This window comes from Eurosta solidaginis, chromosome 4, assembly GCF_040869045.1.
Source record: "Eurosta solidaginis isolate ZX-2024a chromosome 4, ASM4086904v1, whole genome shotgun sequence".
Taxonomy (NCBI): Eukaryota; Metazoa; Arthropoda; class Insecta; order Diptera; family Tephritidae; genus Eurosta; species Eurosta solidaginis.
In genome coordinates, this window is record NC_090322.1 from 10054814 (window position 1) to 10075042 (window position 20229).

General features: G+C 36.8%; 1 protein-coding gene across 3 annotated transcripts in view; it reads left to right on the top strand.

Moving 5' to 3' along the window:
• LOC137248986 (serine-rich adhesin for platelets) overlaps nt 1-20229 on the top strand; it is a 594115-nt gene that overhangs the window by 288728 nt on the left and 285158 nt on the right. Inside the window, exon 1 of one of the 3 annotated variants that reach the window (XM_067780016.1) lies at nt 2718-2943. The exons of 1 other annotated variant lie outside the window; for it this stretch is intronic. The gene's annotated coding sequence lies outside the window, so the exon portion shown is untranslated. Of the gene's footprint in view, nt 1-2717; nt 2944-7871; nt 7888-20229 lie in introns of those variants that run through there. One more of the 3 variants, XM_067780020.1, reaches the window with a different exon arrangement.

Genomic DNA, 20229 nt, shown 5'->3' on the forward strand with positions numbered 1-20229 from the left:
GAGATATTAGGCCGGCAGCAGCTTTCCGTCGCAAGATGGCGAGGGGCGGAGCGGCGGCTAACGGTCGTTGGAGTAGAGGAGGTTCGGTAGGGCGGTTGAGCGGTCGGGTGACAGGCGGACTCGTACGGCGGTACGGAAGCAGCGGCGGGATAGAAGCAGCGGCTTAACGGCGGTAGGATGGCAAGCGGCCAGTGGCTAGTGTAGCAACGGCACACCCCCGCCTCCCTACTTGCACACTAGTAGAAGGTGCGTAAGGGGGGCGGAGTTGTACCAGCCGGGGCACCGTGGGTCGACCCGTGGGCGGAGGGGAAGTGCACCTTAACGGCACAGCGGTTGCCCCTGTGCGCACGCATTGACTCACGGCTGAAACCAGAGCTATGGAGAGGGGTCGTGCGGTCGTTCGGGCAGCGGGTCATTCTTTACCAGACCAGGGCGACGGAGGGAAAAGTAGCCCGAAGACACCACTCTCGTCGTCCTGGTGCAGCAAGGGTGACTCGGGCCACGGCCGCACCCTCTTCCCCCTAGCTAACTAGTGGGAGTGGTTCCACCGCTCCGGCCAGCCTATTAAACCAGAGCTGAGGGGGAGGGGTGCTTTGGGTCATTGAGGCAGCGGGTCGCTCAAGCACCAAGGTGAGCGACGGAGGGAAAATAGTCCGAAGACACCACTCGCGTCGTCCAGCCCTGGTGGAGGGTGACCCGCGCCATGACAGCGCCCCTTCCTCTCAGCTAGATAGCCGAAGTGGTTATTTTGTCTTTGAAAAGACAACCACTCCCGCTGGCTCACCTGTGAGGACTGAATTGCAAAAATGCAAATTTGATGTTTATATGGGTGGTGCCGCAAACTGGTTGAGACATTTACAAAGTACCAGTTTGTTACGCAATTAATAAAAGTGGCATCGCTACTGGAATGATTTACACACACACCTTATTGGGTTCGCTCGTTTTTCGGCGTGCTCGAAATTAGGCACGCATGCTGGTCTCTGATGTCGACAGCCGTCAGCTCCTTTGTTTTCTTTTCTTCGTAATTGAAAATGTTATACTTCTGAAGCTTTCGCACAACATATGTATAAAAGTTCATAAAATGGCTTCATTTATCAAAGTAAAAAGTGGTAATATAATCAAATTTATAGAAATTAGACAAGTTATCGATGATAATACGGAGGAAATTGCAACTGATGACATAATATATTCGGGTAAGTTAAAAAAGTACAACAAAGTAAAAAAATACATAGAGTGAGTCAATTAAGTTTAGGTACAAAAGCATTTCCCCGAATTAAGCTTTATTTTCTTCATTTAAAGTAAACAGTAAACATTTTCACTTGTAATTGAAACATTCAATTGTAGAGCTTCTTTGGGGGAAAATGCCTTTGTAGGTACCTAAACTGAATGGCACACTATATGTATGTACTTTTCTCTTTTCGTGAACCATTTCTTGCAGTTGGATTGGCGTTTGATTTTCGCGAGAACGCGGTGCTTACATTTCGCGACCGAGATAGAGCAAATATCGAAAACGACCACCTCCACCAAATTGTGCAGCAATACGGCAAATGCAGTTGTTTTTTACTTGAAGTTTTCACTAGCGGTAAGACATTTTTTATGCAATAATTGTGAATTTGTTATTTAATGCATGATATTGCATTTAATAATATATGCAGGTATGTACATTTATGGTTACTTTGATTTTTATGTTTTTATATGAAGAAAGTATTTCTAAATCTTTGGTAAAAACTTCGGTATTTCAAATCCACAGCGCTGCCTTTGAGGCACATCTGCGAAGCGGAGATTATTCACACATTTTGAGAGAATATAGTGATGTGGAACTCATACAGACTCTTCAAGAAGTCTACTGGTTCGAGAGGCGGTATCTTTTATCTTTGGAAATTACCCTACAAAAACGCAGAAATTAACAACTGCAGAGTCTATTATTGCCCTTTTTCCAAATTACAAAATTGAAGGAAGCACATATGGTGGAATCGTAAGTATTTGTTCGTGAATTCGGGAAATGACGCAGTAAAATATGAAAGCATCAGTTTTTTGCATTCACGAAGCAGCACCATAGTTGTCTGCTTTCATTTTCGTCATACGTCATACTTAATTCTTTAATTTAAACTTTCAGGAGCTTTTCTACAATCGTATCGATAACACTGGGTATTTGTCCTCGACACTAAAAAATTTTAATTCGAAAAGGCGTAAAACTTAGGGAAAATCAGAAGATATTGCAGAAGCAGTTTGCGCGAGCAATGATGAAATCTTTCCAATGAAGACATCGAATTTTTCAAAAATTGCATTGTGAGCGAACAGAGAGATACTATAAAAGAAAGACTGGCAAAGACAATAAAAGGTCGTCAGAAATTTTGTTCAGCGAGTACAGCAATTTTTTCACAGTTTAGATTTTTTCTGTTTGATGCAACATTGGCAATTAATGACAAAATATTCACTTTTGTATTTATTCGTTGCATCTCGTTTAAGTGTTCATGAATGCAATTGTTATTTCTTGTTATTATATCATTATTACAGATTTCTTTTGATTTTGAGTTGCAATACGGAGAAAATAGCAAATATTTACTGCAGAAATGGGAAAATTACTCAGCTTTCGCAAAGGAAATATATCACGAGTCCTCTGGAGTTCAAGATCCTATAAATAATGGTAAACTTTATACATCTTTGATATTATTCAATACCAGGCGTAACGTTTTTGTATATTTTAAGGTTGGAATTCCGAAGTACAACCCTTTCTGTAGTTACTAAAACTCCTGCCCTCAACTGCAGCGAAGTGTAACTTGGCGAAAAGGGTTTCATATAAAGTCTCTGAAAGCAATTTTATTTCATTTGCAAACCACAACTCGCCTATAGAAGAAGTAGCCGCGTCCTCACGTCAACCTTCTTTACTTGCTGTTGGGCCTAACAAAATAGCGATAACTCAGTATTTTGTAATCGTTGATGGTAAGATGCTAAGTCTGACTACGTCGTTCAGTTTTGTTGAAGCATTTTATGCATATTTCAAAACATTTTACATATTTAGTATTAAGTTTGATCCGACTCTAACAAGATTTCTAAATTTTTTTGCTAAATACATTTACGAAATAGAAAAAAGTTTTAAATCTAGTAAGAGACAAATTGAAGTAAACTGTAAATTTATTAAAAAATTTGACAGCCTTAAAAGATACGAAAGTACTTTATAAGTATTGCTAAAATGTATTTCTGCTCTTTTTGCAACGAAGTATTTGACACTACTGCTTTTGTCATATTTCATTTGAAACATATTAATTTTTTATCAGAATCAAAAGGAATTATATTAAACTGTATAAAATCAAAGAACTGTAAGAAAACTTTTTGCACATTTAGCGGGCTTAAAAGACATGCTGAACATTGCTCTGTCGGTGTTAATGCAAGCGATGTATTTAATGTGACCTCAGATCTCATACCAGCATTAAATATCTTAGATGAAGAATTACCAAAAGAAGCTGATTTTGTGTCAAGCGATGTAACGCATCGCTCAAAGCAATTTTGGAACGATTTCAATTTGAAGATTCAATACAAGCATCGTTTTCGAATTTTGCAAAACACTTAATGGCATCTGGAATGGCAGAAAGTAACGTAAATTACATTTTTAGTTCGCTTGAGGAAATTGTAGGTACTCTTTTCACACATTCGAAGCTTTTCTTAAAAATAGACATAGTGAAGTTAACTCTACTATTTTAAAAGAAACATTTCATAGCTTTGGTTCATGTGTTACAAACCGTATAAAGAACTTTTGAAGTAACTACAAAAGAAGCGAAATGTACAAAAAAGATGAGTTCTATGTAGAACCAGTTTCAAAGCCTCTGGGTGGTAGATGGGACATCAAGACAAATAGAAATAGCAACGAATCTTACAAAGAATACTTAGAATGCACCTTCCAATATGTACCAATCTTAGAAACTATAAAAACCCCTTTTATAAATGAGTCATTTAAAAACTTGTACAATAATAAAAGCCATACATGCAAAGATAGTGTTTATGTTAATTATTGCTGCTCGAAAAATTATAAGCAGTCTATGCTATTTCAAAGCAATGCAAATGCGTTACAAATCCAACTTGTTTACGAAGAGTTCGAAGTAGTAAATCCTTTGGGGAGTAAGACTGGGATTCATAAAATCGGTGCAATTTATTTTTCAATTAGAAATTTACCATACGAGTTCTTTTCACAGTTAAGAAACATATATTTAGTCGCTCTTTTTTTTGTACTGATTTAAAAAACGAATGTACAGATTTCAATATGATATTGCAGCCTATTGTAAAAGATCTTAAATATCTTGAAGAAAAGGGGATTAGCTTGGATGGTTACAACATAAAAGGCACATTAGTTAGTGTGCCGCACGACAATTTGGGAGCAAATATCTTATCTGGCTTCGCGTCGTCATTTAGAGCAACTTTTTATACTCAGCTGAGCAGATATCACAGAGTATATTAACTTTGTTCGCATAACGGTAATCCGTAACGGCATAAGCTAATCGAGATAGATATAGACTTCTATATATCAAAATGATCTGGGCGAAAAAAGAAATTAATTTAGCCATGCCCGTCCGTCCGTCCGTAAACACGATAACTTGAGTAAATTTTGAGGTATCTTGATGAAATTTGGTATGTAGGTTCTTGGGTGCTCATCTCACATTGCTATTTAAAATGAACGAAATCGGATTACAACCACGCCCACTTTTTCGATATCGAAAATTTCGAAAAACCGAAAAAGTGCGATAATTCATTACCAAAGACGGATAAAGCGACGAAACTTGGTAGGTGGGTTGACCTTATGACGCAGAATAGAAAATTAGTAAAATTTTGGACAACGGGCGTGGCACCGCCCACTTTTAAAAGAAGGTAATTTAAAAGTTTTTGAAGCTGTAATTTGGCAGTCGTTGAAGATATCATGATGAAATTCGGCAGCAACGTTACTACTATTACTATATATGTGCTAAATAAAAATTACCAAAATCGGATGAAAAAAAAATTTTTTTAAGTAAAATTTTAACAAAAAGTTTAATATCTTTACTGTATATAAGTAAATTATGTCAACATTCAACTCCAGTAATGATGTGGTGCAACAAAACACAAAAATAAAAGAAAATTTCAAAATGGGCGTAGCTCCGCCATTTTTCATCTAGTTTGTCTAGAATACCTTTAATGCCATAAGTCGAACAAAAATTTACCAATCCTTGTGAAATTTCGTAGGGGCATAGATTCTATGACGGTAACTGTTTTCTGTGAAAATGGGCGCTATCGGTTGAAGCCACGCCCAGTTTTTATACACAGTCGACTGCCTGACCTTCCGCTCGGCCGTTAACACGACAACTTGAGCAAAAATCGATATAAATCGAAAATTACGAAAATTGCGAAAAATGAAAAAATTCCATATCAAATATGAAAAAGGGATGAAACATTGTAATTGGATTAGTTTATTGTCGCATATAACTTTAGAAAAAAATTTGTAAAATGGGTGTGACACCTACCATATTAAGTAGAACAAAGTGAAAAAGTTCTGCAGGGCGAAATCAAAAACCCTTGCAATCTTGGCAGGAATACTGTTCGTGGTATTACATATATATATAAATTAGCGGTACCCGGCAGATGATGTTCTGGGTCACCCTTGGTCCACATTTTGGTCGATATCTCGAAAACGCCTTTACATATACAACTAAGGGCCACTCCCTTTTAAAACCCTCATTAATACCTTTAATTTGATACCCATAAAGTACAAACAGATTCTAGAGTCACCCCTGGTCCACCTTTATGGCGATATCCCAAAATGGCGTCCACCTATAGAACTATGGCCCAGTCCCTTTTAAAATATTCTTTAATACCTTCCATTTGAAAACAATGTCATACAAACACATTCCAAGGTTACCCTAGGTTCATTTTTGTACATGGTGATTTTCCCTTATATTGTCTCCAAAGCTCTCAGCTGAGTATATAATGTTCGGTTTTACCCGAACTTAGCCTTCCTTACTTACTATTGTAGAATTTGCACGATGAAACGCGATACTGCACAAAAATCTGTGATAGAACATTTAAGCCTATTAAGATTGCGGTCCCAGTATAACGATTTGTTTAGTTTAAATAAAATGAAGTTTTTAATGACCTAAAAGAATCAAAAGGAATCAAACACTTTTGTAAATTAAATGAGTTAAACTACTTTCATATAATAGACAGTAATAACGTAGATTTGATGCATGACGTTCTTGAGGGAGCTGTTCCTTTTGTTCTAAAACATTTTTTTAAAACAGCAATACATTTGAAATATATTAGCGCTGCAAAAATAAACAGTAAAATAAGATTCTACAATTATGGATTTCTTCAAAAAAAAAAAATAAAAATATTTGCTCACAAATAACTGTTGACAAATTAGGTGCATCACTCGGTCTCACGGCATCTCAAAACTTATGTGTTATATTACACTTGCCATTAATATTTTTTCACTTTCAAGAAAAACCACATTTGTGGGAGGGTATTACTTCTTTACTCCAAATAATCAGAATTACAATGTCGCCAGTTATTGAAGAAAAAGATATAGAGATTTTAAGTGAAACAATTAAATCTCATTTATCTTGCATTGTAGAACAATATAACTTAAGCCTTTTGCCGAAACTTCATATGCTAACCCATCATCCCTCGGTGATTATAAAGCTAAGTCCTGTTGTACATTCTTGGACAATGGGGTACGAAGCTAAACGTCGAGACTTTATCAAGCAAGCGTCTGAACAATTATATAAATGTTTGTAAAACGTTAACTTCTAGGTACCAAAAAAACTTTAGTTATTTTCTTGAACAGATGACGACGGAAAAAACAGCTTCTTTTGGAAAATTAAAAATAAAAGCAACTTCAATTTTAGAACCGGAAATTAAAAATTACTTATTTGAAAATCAATATATCAATATCAAAATTTATACAACAAATCGTGTAGAGATTAAATATGGGTTTTCCTACAGATGTAACTTTTATATGTATATATGGGAAAAGAAAATACCGATATAAAAAAATTTGGCCTTATAAAAAATATATATGTAGTCAATGGTGAAATAAATTTCCATTTATTGATTTATTTGTGTACATTTTTCAATCCACTTGTACCGGAAATTCATATATGATTAAATTTAATTCATTAAAATTTTATCGGCCTTATGAAGCTTATGAACATAATGATAAGTTATATGTAATGATACCTCTACTGTTACCTGAAGAATTGTAATAATTTTAATAAATAATTGAATAAAAATGAATTTGAATGAAAATCAAGTTTCTGTTTTTATACCAACATTGGACTAAAACGTAAACTTCTTTGGCTTAAATTTTAGCCATCGAAGTGTAATTTTGAGGTAAGTTTGGGCTGAATGGTAAACATCGCTGTTGTTAATTTTAGAGAAGTAAAATACTATTTTTAAACCAATCTCAGGATCAGAGTTAAACTTCCTCGGTTTTGTTTTTATACATGTAAGGTCTAAAATAAAGTATTTTCAGTTATAATATTTAGAATTATTATTTACTATATTTAACCAAAAACAGGCTTTAAAATTAAACCACTCGAGGTTTAAAAAATGGAACGACTCCTGATTAAAATTTAAACCCAGAAAGGCTAAAAATTGTTTGAATTTTTCAAAGTTTAAACTTTAGTATTTTTTCGGTCGAGTCATATATACAGACCAAGAAAGTTTAAATTTAAGTCCAAAATTTTTAACAGTGTACAGCGTTTGAATTTCTACAATAAGTCAATACTATTGCATATAACTCAAATGATTCTTCATCCCCGTAGGTCCCCCTTACATATAATGACGATCACAAGGAGGGAGTTGTATGAGGTGTTGGTTGCAAAACATGACCAAAAGCAAAAGGATAAAGCCGTTTTAGACCAGGTGTGTACTGTTTTAGGGAGGGAGTAAATAGAGGCGAGGGATTGTATGATGAATGCTGCAGTAAAGTTCGAATTTTTTTATCAAACTTTGTATGAGATGGATTCAAGTGAATTACACCAAAGTTAATTTTCTTGGAAAGTTTGCTTCATGGTTTGAAGAAGATAAGAAATTTAAATATAGGTATGTTCAATTGTGAACAAACGAACAAGATAAGGCTATAAGAAAGTTTTTGTTTGGGGTAAATTCAAAATTTTTGGAGGGGGTCCAACCCCCAAACCCCCACCTCATTTCGCCTATCCTCACTAAAGGGGGGTAAGGCGCATAAACATATACACTTGGTTTGAATGAAATATATTCATTTTTCAGTGAGTTATTAATTTTTCGCGCCTAAATCATGCAAAAATGCCACTGTGCCACTGGATGTGGAAATAGCCCGAAATGAGTTTGACGGGATCCCGAAAACTATCCATAAAAGATGCCGGAAGGGTCCTCAAATAATCCCGAAGTAGTCGTGAGACGACCCTGACGGAATCCAGGACGAATCCCGAAAACCCTCCAGAAATGATGCCGGAAGGGTCCCCAAATGATCCCGAAAAATTCCCGAAAACCCCATAGTAATTATCCCGAAATACCCTGACGGGGCCCGAAAACCATACAGTAATGATCCCGGAAGGGTCCCGAAAAGATCCCGAAATGACCCTGATGGGATCCCGGACTGATCCCGAAAATTATCCAGAAATGATGCCGGAAGAACCCAAAATGATCCGAAAGAGTCCCGAAATTACGGGATCACGGCTTGATCCCGAAAACCATCCAGAAATGATGCCGGAACGGGCGCAAAATGAACCTGAAATAGTCTCGAAATATAGCCGAAATGACTCTGACGGGATCCCGGACGGATCCTGGATTGATCTCAGAAGGGTCCGCAAATGATCTTGAAATAGTCAGAAAAAGTCACGAAATGACCCCGACGGGATCTCGGCCGGATTACGATATATAATCTCGCCAGCAGAGACTTGGCAGTTATTTTCTTACTCAGGCATTAATGGACGCAGGAACTTTCCTGTAAATTTGCCAGTAATAATGCCAATGCTCTCTGTGACCGGCTCTCTTCTCCTTCTCGTAAGAAAATATGCGAAGTCTTCACAAATTCTGTTTGCTTCGAAGACTCTCTCTTTCACTTCTCTCTACACCTAACACGACTCTTAAAACTTGTAGTTTTTATACTCAGCGTGCTTTGCACACAGAGTATATTAACTTTGATTGGATAACGGTTGGTTGTACAGGTATAAAGGAATCGAGATAGATATAGACTTCCATATATCAAAATCATCAGTATCGAAAAAAAATTTGACTGAGCCGTGTCCGTCCGTCCGTCTGCCCGTTAACACGATAACTTGAGTAAATATTGAGATATCTTCACCAAATTTGGTACACGTGCTTATTTGGACCCAGAATAGATTGGTATTGAAAATGAGCGAAATCGGATGATAACCACGCCCACTTTTTATATATATAACATTTTGGAAAACACAAAAAACCTAATTAGTTGGTAAATAAAACACCTAGAATGTTGAAATTTGACGTGTGGACTGATATTGAAACTCTTGATAAAAATTTGAAAACAAATTTTAAAATGGGAGTGGCACCGCCCACTTGTGATATAATTTTACAAATATTATTAATCATAAATCAAAAATCGTTAAACCTATCGTAACAAAATTCGTCAGAGAGTTTGTCTTTACTATAAGGAATGCTTTGAAGAAAAATTTACGAAATTGGTTAAGGACCACGCCCTCTTTTATATACAAGATTTTTAAAAGGGTCGTGGACGAATAAAATAACCTATATCTTTGCAAAAAAGAGCTTTATATCAATGGTATTTCATTTCCCAAGTGGATTTATTCAAAAAAATAGGAAAAACTCCAAATTTAAAAAAATGGGCGTGGCACCGGCCCTTTTATGACTAAGCTATTTTCTATGTTTCGGGAGCCATAACTCGAAGAAAAATTAACGGATCGTAATAAAATTGGGTACACGAATTTTCCCTATATCAGGAAATATTTCTAGAAAAAATGGACGAGATCGGTTAAAGACCACGCCCAGTTTTATATACAAGATTTTTAAAAGGGTTGTAGATGAAAATAATAAGTTATATCTTAGCGACAAAGAACAATGTATCAATAAAATTTTACTTCCTCAATTGAATTATAACATTAAATTGGAAAACACTAACATTTTTGAAAGTGGGTGTGGCACCGCCCCTTTTATGACTAAGAAATTTCCTATGTTTCGGGAGATATAACTCGAAGAAAAATTAAAGCTTTAACTTAGCAAAAAATAGTTTTGCATCAATAATATTTCACTTATCAAGTTTTATTGTAAGAGGAAAAGGGGAGACAGTTTTTTTTAAACGGGCGGTGCCACGTGTTATGTAGAAAAGTGATTTATCTGAAATGAAATGTACAATTGAAGCTCACGCTGAGTATATAATGTTCGGTTACACCCGAACTTAGATACCTTTACTTGTTTTACTTAAAAACAAATTTAATAAAATGTTCATCTAAAAATAAATTACATTCAAGTTCTGCAACTGAGTAGCGGTCTTCTGTCGCAAAAAAAAAAACAAAAAAACATCATCAGCTACTAATCCACTACAAAGTCTTTACTAATGAGTGACTGCAGGTTAAATTGCTTATATCCTCTTATATAGCCGGCAGACATCGCGAGCTATTAAAGCATTTGAAAGTGAACGCGTACGAGTATTTCGCGCCTATAAGGAGCAAGGTGTGTGTGCAAGGCCACATGTGTCTGACACCCTGTGGCGCTTTTTACTCGCACCTTTTGTGTGATAATCCGCTTTTTAATGTAGTTGAATGAAATAATTGCTTTTTTTGTGTCTTTTGTTTTTTTACGGTGACTGCTGCGTACGAGTAAAAGCTTATGCGGCAAGTCACAAATGATTATAATCCTTTAATGATAAAAATATGTGACTGCGCGAACAAAGTACACTTTTTTTTAATTTTACCCAATGCATGTTTGAGTGTTACTTAAGAATGTAATGAAGGAAACTTTTTTGTGTTTTTATTGAGTAGGCAATAGTATTATTTCACTCACATAACACTCAACTGCAATTCTCAGCAGGTTTATGAAGTCGCTTTAATATATAATAAGCAGTTGTCTGTAGAGTATAGGCTGCCGTTTCGATATGTTGTTTTTGTAACGATTATTTTGTAACGATGCCGTCTAGCCCGACTATCTCAGGATAGATTACTCGTAATAATAGAAAAAGAGAAAGTAATAAACGAAAAGTTAATAAAAGTCGAAAAATCAATAACAATCGAGAAAAGAGAAATAATCGAAAAGCGTTATTAAGGGAAAAGCAGCCGCGACTAAAACAATCGCGAGCACTAAATGAAAAATCCGTAGAAATCTAAATGACAGTAAGATAAAATAATTGAAATGTTAAAAATAATCGAAGAAGCCGCAATAATTAAGAAAGCCAAGATAAGTAATAATCGATACACCAGTAAAAATCTAGAAAAGAGTACTAATCGGAAAATCAATAAATATTTAAAAATCAACAATAATCGCAACATTTAAAATCCAATAATTAAGGAAAAATTAACAATAACCGAGACCCCATGATTGCAAAATCTGTGATAATCGAGAAATAAATGGCAGTTCGAAAAAATAATAATTATCGGAAAGTCAGTAATTATCGAAAAATAAATAATAATCGAGTATACAGTAATAAGGAAAAACACAGTATTAATTGAAATATCTGCAATCGTAAAGTCGTGTATAACCTAAAACCCCATCATTGTCGAGAAACCAGTCGCAATTGATGGACCAATAATAATAGAACCGGCCACCGTGGTGTGATGGTAGCGTGCTCCGCCTACCACACCGTATGCCCTGGGTTCACAACATCAAAATTTTAGAAATAAGGTTTTTCAATTAGAAGAAAATTTTTCTAAGCGGGTTCGCCCGTCCGCAGTGTCTGGCAAGAGCTCCAAGTGTATTTCTGCCATGAAAAGGTCTCAGTGAAAACTCATCTGCCTTGCAGATCGGAAAAGGGCAAAATAATCGAATGGATAATTAATCAATAACTTGTCGCGAAATGAGCATTATTGAAAAATATGCTTAAAAGGAAAGATCATAAATAACCAAAACAGCAGTAATAATCGATGAATCATTAAAAATTGAGAAATCAATAAAAAATCTGCAAATTAGTGCAATCAGTGGCACATATGTGCAATAATAGAAAAATCAGTGATAATTGAAATAATTATTAAACGCGAAATTAATAACAATCGAAAATCAGATGCAATCATAAATAATAACTAATCGTAGTAATGAACATATCAATAGCGGCAGTTCTTTGTCTATTATGGAAAGCGCCAAATTTGCTCTATAAAAATTCATATTTAAAATCCCTTATATTTAAGGTATCGCCCATATTTGTGTGTTGGGTTTAAGTTAGCATGCAGCCATAAACGCTGCAAAAATAAGTGCGAATGTGTGAAATAAGGAAATTAGCTGTCAGTAATATACTTTTCCGTTTGAATTAAAAAATATATATATATATACCAATAAAAATAAAAGAAGCTGCAGGTATAAAAAATGAGTTCAGGGAATAAGTAAATTGAATAAATGAGAGGAATGCAGCAAAAAAGTAGTAATAAGGTCGTACGAATGATAAAAGTAGAGATGATTATTTGCGGAGGGTGGACCCGTGTGCAGAAGTCCACGAAAGTGGGGAAAGCTTCTGACCGCCTTTCACCTGGGTTTGGCCAGAGCGATTCTTTTGCATGCGGTTCAAGCAGCTCACTACTGCCGGTCGATTGCGGCCAAGTATCCTCTGGGTAGCCGCTAAACATCCGTTTAGCGGTGAGCTAATGTGAGAAGGCGACAACCTGGCTAGGCCACTCTGACATAATCGGTTTAAAGGCTAGCCGGGGGAGATCTCATCAGCAGCGTCTGTACACCTCTAGGTGCGGCTGCAAGCGGGCGTCTGTCTTAAAGCAAGCGGCTCGCTATATAAACGTGCAAGTAATATTTTCACCCCCGCTGAGCGGGTTGTGCGCTGGGCTTGGGACCCGCCACGTAAAACCATACTCCAATGAAATATAACAACAAGCCTCGGATAAATACGCTCTCTATTGATGACGACCATGGCAAACGTTTGAAGGACAATGAATTGAGGGCATGCACCTGGAACGTCTGCCCTCTGATTGGGATTGGTGCAGATGCCCGGCTGGTTGATGTCCTCGTCAAAGCAAAAAAATCTGACATCACCGCCATCCAAGAAATGCGTTGGACGAAGCAAGGAAGAAAGAAGATCAAAAATTGTGACATCTATTGGAGTGGCCATACGAATAAGCGCAGTTTCGGCGTCGGGTTCGTGGTGGCAGAGAGACTTTGTCGCCAAGTGCTGGCGTTCACACCTGTGGGCGAGCGTCTCGCCGCTATCCGAATAAAAGCAAATTTTTTTTAATATATCCTTCATCTGCGCCCATGCGCCGACAGAGGAGAAAGACGATGAGGTGAAAGACACTTTTTATGAACAATTAGAACGCACATACGAGCGCTGCCCCCGTCACGATATAAAAGTCGTGCTTGGCGACTTTAATGCCAGGGTGTGCAAAGAAGGTGTTTTTGGCTCTACAGTCGGAAAGTTCAGCCTACACAATGAAACTTCTCCTAACGGACTGAGGCTGATTGACTTTGCCGGTGCTCGAAACATGGTCATATCCAGCACGAAGTTCATGCATAAGAAGATACATCAAGCTACATGGCTGTCTCCTGATAGAAATACTCGCAATCAAATCGATCACGTTGTGATAGACGGACGGCATGCCCCCAGTGTTTTAGATGTACACACAATCCGAGGACCTAACATCGACTCGGACCTTTATCTTGTTGCAGCCAAAATACGCACCCGCCTCAACGCGGCTAAAGCCAAGGAACAAAAAACACAAGGAAAGCTAGACGTCGGAAAGCTTCAATCACAACAGACTGCCAATGATTTCGCAACTCGACTTTCACACCTGCTCTCTGAGAGCACAACTCATCCTGAAGGAATACAGGAGAAGTCGGAGCATATCTCCAAAGCTCTTCGACCTGCCGCCGAGGAAAAAATTGGTTACCGGCGGCCACAAAGAAAACAACTGGTACGATGAAGAATGCCGCATTGCAACCGAAAGAAAAGATGCTGCCTACAGGGCTACGTTAAAAGCGAGCGCGACAAGAGGAACGTGTGAACGCTATCGTTAGTTGAAAAGGGAAGCGAGACCCCTTTTCAGGGAGAAAAAAGCAGAAGCAGAAAGGCGTGAGTGCGAGGAGCTTGAGCTGCTAGCCACCAGGAATAACGCCCGAAAATTTTACCAAAAAATTCAGCACCAGACGGAAGGTTTTAAGACCGGGGCAAACTCCTGTAGGAATGAAAACGGCGACTTTGTAACTGATGTCCAGAGAGTGCTTAGATTATGGAGGGAATACTTCTCTGCTCTCCTAAATGGAAGCAGCAATTCACCGCGCATAGATGAAGAACCCGATCCAGCAATCGATGATAATGGAATATAATGCCCCCCCGCCCGATTATGACGAAGTTAGAATAGCAATAACTAGATTGAAAAACAACAAGGCCGTGGGCGCTGATGGATTGCCTGCGGAGCTATTCAAGTATGGCGGCGAGGAGTTGGTAAGGTGCATGCAGCAACTTCTTAGCAAAATATGGGCGGACGGGTGCATACCCAATGGTTGGAATCTAAGTGTTCTTTGCCCAGTCCACAAGAAGGGGGATACTGCAAAATGCACCAACTATCGTGGAATCAGCCTTCTTAATATCGCATATAAGGTCCTTTCAAGTGTATTGTGCGAAAGATTGAAGCCCACCGTGAACCGGCTGATTGGATCTTATCAGTGCGGCTTCAGACCTGGTAAATCTACCATAGACAAGATTTTCATAATGCGCCAAATCTTGGAAAAAACCCGTGAAAAGAGAATCGACACACATCACATCTTCGTCAACTTTAAAGCCGCCTTCGACAGCACGAAAAGGAGCTGCCTATATGCCGCTATGTCTGAATTTGGTTTCCCCGCAAAACTTATACGGCTGTGCAAAATGACGTTGATCAACACCATCAGCTCAGTCAGAATTGGGAAGGACCTCTCCGTGCCGTTCGAAACTAAACGAGGTTTCAGACAGGGTGACCCCCTATCGTGTGATTTCTTTAATTTGATGCTGGAGAAAATTATACTAGCTGCAGAACTTAACCGCACTGGAACAATATACTATAAAAGCGTGCAATTACTGGCATATGCTGATGACATTGATATCATCGGCCTAAACACCCGCGCTGTTAGTTCTGCTTACTCCAAACTGGAAAAAGAAGCGGTAAAGATGTGTTTGATGGTGAATGAAGACAAAACGAAGTACCTGCTGTCATCGAGCAAAGAGTCAGCGCATAAATGCCTTGGCAACCACGCTACTGTTGGCTGCCATAATTTCGAAATAGGAAAAGACTTCGCTTATTTGGGAACCAGCATCAACACTAGCAATAACATCAGCACTGAAATCCAGCGAAGAATCTATCTTGCCAATAAATGCTACTTTGGACTAGGTAGGCAATTGAAAAGTAAAGTCCTCTCTCGGCGAACGAAAATCATACTCTACAAGTCACTTATCATACCCGTCCTGCTATATGGGGCAGAAGCATGGACCATGACAACAGCAGATGAAGCTTTGGGAGTATTCGAGAGAAAAGTTCTTCGAAAGATTTATGGACCTCTACGCGTTGGCGATGGCGAGTACCGAAGAAGATTTAATGATGAGCTTACGAGCTATACGCAGACATCAACATAGTCCAGCGAATTAAAACGCAGCGGCTGCGCTGGCTAGGCCATGTTATGCGAATGAATGATGATGCTCCGGCCAAGAAAGTGTTTCTATCAGAACCCGCCTATGGAAGCAGAGGTAGAGGGCGGCCGCCACTCCGTTGGAAAGACCAGGTGGAAAACGATTTAAACTCCCTTGGTGTGACCAATTGGCGCCGGTTGGCGGAGCGAAGGAGCGACTGGCGCGCCTTGTTGGACGGCCATAACCGTTTAGACGGTTAAGCGCCAATTAAGTAAGTAAGTAAGATTATTTGCCATTATTGTCCATTTTTTATAATTATTTTCCAATTGATTGTTGAAACGAAGAATAAGAGCAAAATATATTTTTTACGATTTAAAAAAAATATGAATAAGGAAATTCAAATTAACTTAAAATATAAAAACAAAATCAAATAAAGATAACACAAAACTAAATGTAATCCAAAAATATCAAAAAAAAAAAAAATATAAATAAATATAAAACTAAAAAAAATACGATTATTGAATAAAATAAAAACAATTCAATGTAATCGAAAAGTATCAAAGAAATCTTAAAAAAACAAAAAATTTAAAATAATCCAAAACGATGGAAAAATTTTATATAAATAAAAAAAAATATAAAAAATATAAAAACAAAACAAAAATAGGTAAAAATTTTTCAGACTTGTGTTGAAGAGACTGATTGAAATTTGAGGGATTATATAAACAGATAAAAAAATCTAAAATGATCCAATAATACAAAAAAAAAAATCAAAAAATTCATGATAAATAAAAAAAATAAAAATAATCGAGCAATATAAAAAAAAATATAAATATATAATAAATTACAAAAATACGAGAATTGAAAAAAAAAAACAAAACAATGAAATGTAATCAAAAAATATCAAAAATATCTTTAAACAATTTAAAAAAATCCATAAATATGAAAAAACACTTATATAAAAAAAAATTTTAGATCATCTAAAAATATAAACGAATCCAAAAAAAAAAGTAAGTAAGAAAATTTAAAATCATACAAAAATGTCAAAAAAATAAAAAAAAAAATTTAAGATAAATAAAAATAAAATAAAAATAATTGAGTGGTATAAAAAAAAAAATCAAAAATAAAAATAATCAAAAATATCAAAAAAATTATAATCAAATATAAAATTAAAAAAGTTACGATTATTGCGCGAAATAAAAGTAATTAAAGATAATAGAAAAAATATCAAATAAAAATAAAAAAAATTGAAATAATCCAAAAATATGAAAAAAGTCATATAAATAAAAAAATAAAAAATTATCTAAAAATATAAAAAAATCAAAAAAAAAAAAATAATAATGAAAAGTAAATAAGAAAATTCAAAATTCAAAATAATAGAAAAAAGTAAAAAAAAATATAAGATAAATGAAAAAACAGAAATAAAAATAATCGAGAGTATAAAAAAATCATGTAATGTGAAGTTTCTCAAGGCCAAAATAATGACATATCAATTTTAAAAATCGGACGTCAAATAACCAAGTTACAACGAAAAAACCTTTTTGGCTGTATTTCGAAGGATCAAAAAAAAATAAAAAAAAAATTTTTCCGAAACCCTCTCAACATAATCTTCAAATTTAGGGGCGGACATTAGCATCTTTTTTTTTTCGACCCAGTCTAATAAACACCATATATAAATAACTGCTTAGGTTTCGAACTTAGATTGCAATTTTCATTCTCTCATTATTTATTGTTTTTGTTATTTAACGTTGTTGCCATGCCTTTCACATTGTGGTCCCTATGATGATATTAATTAAAATGCTGTTCATTTAGTTGCTTTGAAATATTTTGTAGTTACCGTAAAGTTCGTTTCTTGTCAGCGTTGAAAAATGTTGCAGGTGCGTGCTCATGTTGCATTGTGGTAAGTGTTGTGTCGTGCGTGTTGCATGCCACACTTGCGGTTGGTAATTGTTGTGAAATTAGCCTTTTAGCAGTTGGTTGGTTGGTTTGTCATGAAAATGTGTGAATTTTCGTCAAAATATGCTAACTTGCCGCACAATTTGAAGCGACCAACCAAATTGACTAATAACCGCAAGGGAATTTGAACGTTATAAATGGAATTTTTATGCCACACATGGAATTTGCTGTTGAGCGGCATGGAATTTTTATTAGTTGAATTTTCGGTGGAATTATTTATTTGAAATTCGGTAATGCAATTTAGTGCTTCAAATATTTTTTGTGTGAAAAATGTCAGCTTAAATTGAAGATTCCAATAAGAGAAACGTGGAAGAGGCGCCTAGAGGTTTTGTGGGTCATGATTTGTGTGTTACTGCTTTAAGCATAAAAAAAACAAAACTTTGAAGATTTTGAGGATATACAGCCGGTATCACAATCATTGGCCGAATACAAGTCCGGCATGTATGGGTCTCTTTTCTGGCCTGTAGTGGTCTCTGTTTTCAGGTGTACCCTGTAGGGTAGTCAGGTAGTCCCTGTTGTCTTTTGAGAGGTTCCTGGTTCAAGTCTGTGAATTTTCAACTTCATGCCTTTGGTCTATGTTTGTAGGTTTCTGGCTTTTGTGTATAACCTTTGGTTTCTTGTGGCCATTTCCTTATCTCTGAGTTGTGATCTATGGTTTCTGCCTCGATTTCCCATAAAATCCACTTTGTGGTCTGGCCTCTGCCAAATTATCTAAAGTCTGTGGTTTCCTTTCTCTATTGCCAGGTTTATAGTCTTTAATATCTGTTGTGAGGATCCTGGCTCAAGTGTGATTTTTGAGCGCTGGAGTGTCTTTGGTTTGTGGACTTTCATTTCCAGTCTGTAGCTTTTGTATCTGATATTAACTATGAACTCTAGTCTTTGCTTTATATTATATTTTCTGAGGTCTTTGGTTCAGGAATCCTAGTCTGATATTAACTATGAACTCTAGTCTTTGCTTTATATTATATTTTTTGAGGTCTTTGGTTCAGGAATCCTAGTCAAGTCTTTTCTCATTTCTTGCCTCTGATATCTGATCTTTGGTTTTTGTTCTCTGTTCGCTAGCCTCTTTCCTTAGGTTTGTGCTTTCTTGGCCTTGGCCGTTGTTCACTGGACTGACGTCTGCGAGTTCTTCACTTTGGATCTGATCCTGATGAAAATCCTTTATTTCTTTCATCTTTGCTTTTTTCCCTTTCCCGTGCTACATTTTTCTTGCCCGCCCACTCGCTTTCTTTCTGATTTTTTCTGTCCTCTGTCCTCCATCATCTATCTTTGACCTTGAATCTTCGTGCACTGAAAGAAAAAGCCTTATCGAAGGGTTAGAGGAGTGTTTCCGATATAGGCATCAGCGCGCTCTGGTACTATCCCATTCAGGAAAAGCCATACTAACTTGACAACTATTTGCTTAACCCCGTGAAATTTCGGATGGCCCCATCACCCTTTAGCTTCTCTAAAAGATATTTTCTTAGCGATAGATTAATGTCGTCATATACATATGTCGATAAGCCATGGTGTTGCAAATATAGCCTTTACTCTTTGCTGCTCTATATATTTTCGGCCCTGATGTCTATAAGTTATATTCTTAAGTTTCCATGGTATCGGAATTCTCTTTTCCAGTCTTAAGGCTTTTGTTTAACCCATTTTACATTATCTTCCATTTACCTTATCTATGAGCCATTTGTTTGGAAATCTTACGTACATTTTACCTAGTTTTCGTTGTTGTAAACTAACTTCTATCAGATGCAAAATCTTACAAACCGAAGCAATGCACCGAAGCAATGCACCCAACTTTTCCATCTTTCGATATTTTCATCTTGTAAACCGTTTCATCTGTTCCTCCGTCCTTTATTGAAGCCTATGCCGTTTCAGTGTTCACTATGTCCTACTTGTCCCGCCTACTTTCACTCCACCACTGTCTTCTACTGCCCTCCCTTCGACTATCCCGTCTTGGTCCTATGTCGTCTGCCCATATGTCGAGTATCTTTTTCAGCATCCTTCGGATTTACTCTGCACGATTGCCCCTCTTTTAACATTTTCCTTTGCATAAAAAAGGAATAACCACATCTCATACTGTCTTATCGAGAATTTTGGCAATAAGCACATTCAATATTTCCTCATAACACTTGACAGCTGCATCATAAATACATATCTCTCAAATAAATAAATGGCTTCGTTTCTCAACTAACGTAAACATCTTGAAAGTAACCAATCCCTTTAAGTAGAAGTGAGAACACATGCCCTCAGCACTGCACTGCAAGTACTTCTCGCCCATGCAAGGGTCATGACAGGTGTATCCTACTCATTCCGCCACCTCCTACGCTCTTCCGTTGAGAATTGGCAGCTTATGGCTGCACAAACTTTTCAGGTAGTAAATTCACACTTATTTCAAATCTTTTTTTGGTTCTTTTTTCTTCTACATATTGCTTCATTCTGTATTACTTTGCGTTTCAGCAGCTGTCCAGCAACTCGCCCGCATGGCTGCATTGGTCGCATCACTGCTCGTCTCCACAATAGAGTTCGATGATAAT